Source organism: Megalobrama amblycephala, linkage group LG2 (assembly GCF_018812025.1).
Source record: "Megalobrama amblycephala isolate DHTTF-2021 linkage group LG2, ASM1881202v1, whole genome shotgun sequence".
Lineage (NCBI taxonomy): Eukaryota > Metazoa > Chordata > Actinopteri > Cypriniformes > Xenocyprididae > Megalobrama > Megalobrama amblycephala.
This window is the reverse complement of record NC_063045.1, coordinates 51,821,815-51,826,140: the sequence shown is the minus strand read 5'-3', so window position 1 is coordinate 51,826,140 and position 4,326 is coordinate 51,821,815.

Below are 4,326 nucleotides of genomic sequence, written 5' to 3'. Positions count from 1 at the left end.
ACTGAGATCTTGTTGCCCTGTCGATATGGAGCATCTGATCTTTGATGGCAGTTTGTGACCTGGGAGAACAAAGACACTCATCAAAACCCAAGCATTATAATTATTCCCTCTCCCAAGCCATGCACAAGTGGTTATGAGCTGACAAAACTTCATAAGAATGTTAAATAGTGTCTTTGTGCATGTGGTGTAGTTGCACCATGTTGCTTCAACTGACAAATGTGATCCACAGAGAACTGTTACCTGCTAATGATGAAGAATCTCACAAGAGAAGTTAATGAGATTTCACAGTTACCCACACATTTACCTCATTACTGTGAATACTTGAAGACATTACAGTCTCCCTGTGAGAAATTCAGTGAGGCTGACAACAAAAGTCACTTTATAGTGGTTGTCATTGTCCTTCTCTTCTTCACTATGAATGCTATTTCATGCATTCAGACTTATTTACACTGTTAAAGAGTTGGATTATCATGCTAAACATGGCCAAAGTTTCAAAACATGAGTTGGATGTATGACAGAGTATTTCTATGCCAAAAATACTCTTCCAAATCCTCACGAACTTCGGGGTCTTTTTTTCAAGTATGTGCCTGTGTGACATCGGAATTCCTTGTACGGGCCCTTCTCCCGGAAGAGCGCGCACGCACACGTCGACCAGAGCGAGAGAGCAAGAGCCATCAATGGCCATCAACGCGCATTCGGCTTTACGGAAGTCGGCGGCAGCACTGCACAGGTCACAGGACTTCACGAAATCAACAATGTCACCCAAGAAGTGTGTTTTTGGTTGTGAGGGAAAGATAACCTTGCTTCCCAAAGAACCCAGTGTTAAGTGGAGCTGAGAGTTTTGTGCTCACGCATTACATTGATTTGCTCTCGATATTTGTTATTAAAGTAACCATAGAAACTGATAGTTGCAATCACTTTTTTATTGGTTAAAATGAATGGAGAATATCTTGTGTTTTTCCATGGCTGCTTGAGCCCTCAGGATCGGCGCTCATGGTTTCATAAACAAGGCCCAGTTCTATGCTGGATTTACAGATCGTTTGAAAATGAAAGATGGAGCGGTCACAGCGGTAATGATCCCGGTTATGAGTCGGAACCACAGGTGGAGTAAAACTGCTTCAAATGTCTGTTTTGTTGGCAGTAGGCTCCTAAGTGCATATAATGTAAACAACACAAACGTAGTGAATTTATAAATTCATTATTCATCATTCACTATACACTATATTCATTATAGTGATTCAAAAGTTATCCAGGGATAATGCGTGTGTGTTTAAATATATATGTTTAGCTGACCATTGATAACTTGCAGCCGATCTCTACACAAAAGCTTCCCGTGCTCGTGACAGCTTGTCACTCTATCTCCGCTCACACGACATGCCTCCAGGCGCTCGGCTGTTTTCGGAAAGACTCAGTACAGCGTATGTATCTTTTATAAAAATGATAAAACTAAAGAATTTTTGGCGTTATGAAGGATGCTGTACTACTCTATAGGTACTTAAGATTAACATGAGATTGGAAGAAACTGTGTGTGATACCCCCCCTTTAAGAAGAAGGCATTTATGCTGCATGCAGTGTAAATGACCTCCAAGTCGCATTTGATACCAATGCGATCATTCAGACCACCTCAGGAGGCCACATAAGTAATTGTTACTCTTCCCAAATGGAACAATGTCAACATATGGAAGTATATTTGGGAGCACAAAATAAAACGTGGCACATAACAGCTGTTGCATTTTAAATCGCAATCGTCAAAGCAATCTTGGGCTACCAGATGTGTTTATTGAGTATGGAAATTCATTTATTTGACCAAGTGTAAATGCACACACAATCAGATTGCAATGTGATCGATCATGATGCATGGACTCACAAATGACACACAGAAGAAGTCATGGAGACCAAAGGATGACAACTTGTTTGAGCATGATTAGGAGTGGAGAAGTGGAGATGAGGGAAGAGCAACATAGACCGAGTGAATGAATCAGAGAAAGAGGACGACAGCTGGCTCTGTTATTCACCCTCCAGAAGTCTCAGCCATGAACCTCACAACACAAACCATAAACGCTAACACAGCACTCTGTGAAGGAGGAAGGGACAGGAAACCCTTAACACATAGTGCTCAAATTGACTTTCACACTTTAACACCCTGTTCTTCTCGCTGTAGTCTTTTTTTTTTTTTTTAGCTTAGACAACTTCTGCTTGCTTTCTACTTAAATGTCAGTGATGAATGTAATTAATTAAGATAACAATTTTCTTTTTGTCCCTCTCCTTTTTAATTAGGCTATCATCCTTCATTCATTTAGTAAAGTGTAACTACTATGACACTAGCGGAACTATTTTTAAAAAATGACCGGTTTCGAACAGGTTTCCTTTAAACACTCCGCTTATCAGCATTTGGGCTTCATCCGAAATCAATTACTTGAGTAGGTACTTATTTTGAATTCACTGCCGTTCACAAATCCTTTCCCGTGGCCTCATGGGATAGCAAAGTGTCCATCGTATGCACACTTCAGTATCTCGCCTGAAGAAGTAGGTAATCCAGGTACTTTTCCCTACTCTTTTATGAGTACTAATGCGTACCGAAGTCTATGGGTTTTTGCTAAATCACCTGAAATAAGGTCTGTGGTTAACAAAGCCTCTAAATATTTTCACGTTTTGATCTTACATAAAACACACCATTTTTTAAACCTTTATTCTTAAAAACGGTGGGTGCTAACAAATTGCTAAAAGGGACTACTTCCTTTGGCGGGACTTTAGGCATCATCATGACAAACAGGACATTTGGACAGCATTTCTCATGAAAAAGTGGATAAGTATTCTTACACAGCGCTGATCATAATCAGCGAGCATGTTTTTAAATAAAGTTGTTTTTTAAATAAAGTTTGAGGAAGCTTGGTGATGACGTTGATCTGCGACCATGGTGTGCTGTAGTCCTTTTATAGCCTACTGTTAGCTTTTTATATCATTATTTAGGATTCAAAATGTATAAATGTTGTGTTAACTTGTAAAGATTATCTTGATAGACAAAACGTGTAAGTGGCATAACCCTTTGTTAAACACAGAGCTTTTTTTTTTTTTTTTTGCGATTTTCCAAAAGTCTATGGGAAAAATGCATAGGCTTTCGATTGAGGGAACCCGTGCGCCGCTATCTTCCGGGTTGGCCTACAAAACCACGTCATCCCTGAGGTACTTTATAGAGAAATGTTTTGATATAGCCACAGAGAAAGCGTTTACACTTTTAGATGTAATAAACCTACAAATAGCTTTCTTATATTTATCTTTGAATACTAAACTGGGATAGAAGAACGTATTTTAACAAAATTACACACTTCAGATGTGGGGTTCAGGCTATCCAACTTCGTTTTTACGTAAGAGCAAGCGCGGACATTTGTAACTTGAATGTTCGAGGCTTCAAAACAGTCCGTTATGCTGCTTCATATTGCAAACTGGTATGTGGTATCATATAATTTTAATTTACTGTCGTAATCATAAACGCATTTGTTTGTAGTGCAAATAGTTATACCGTTTACCACACTTTGCTTCTAGCTAGTTATTTATAGCGGCTAGTGAATCAAAAGTCTCGCAAAAGCAGAAAATAGGTTACTTCCGCATTGCAAAATAAGGCACTTTTTCTGTCTTGTCATGTTGTTTTCCTCACTGTGTCCTTTTTCAAACAGTGTGACCCAGGGCCAGCAACATCCAGATAATGACCATATCAGCTGTGCCAGCAGGAGCCTATTATTCCACCATTTTATCCTCAATAGTGCAGTTTGGGTTACGTCTCTGACACGACTGTAAAGAAAACAGAACTGACGAAAAATTGTCCTAGATGTTCTTGCATTTTAGAAGGCTTGTTCAATAGTTTTTCCACTCTAAAGACCAAATGTAATTACAATGAGCATGCAGGTTTTTTTCCCTTCAGAGAGAGGGGGGCAAAAAAACACCACCTGTCGACAGACATCAAGGTAAGCTACTTGTTTGGCTTGGCCATGAACAGAGAGACCTATACAATTAGCAGATGGCAACCCTGTCATTTTGCCATCCCATTCATTAGATTAATAAAGTCGGTCATTGTGCGCTTGCTTGTAAAGTTCCTGATTTTTTTTCCTAAGTAAGTAATTTGATGTGACTTTAGATGTTGCATTTTTGTGGTTTATTTCAATTTTCCTTAATTTAAATATTATTTTACGTCTTGCAGAGGTTTACTGAGGCCCCCTAGTGGGCCACTGGTGTAAAGATTGGGAGCTAGTGGTCTACATCTGGTTCTGCTTCAGGATCCAGATTTTACATTGGGCATCAAGTCGTTACACAACTCAGTACCAAAATTTT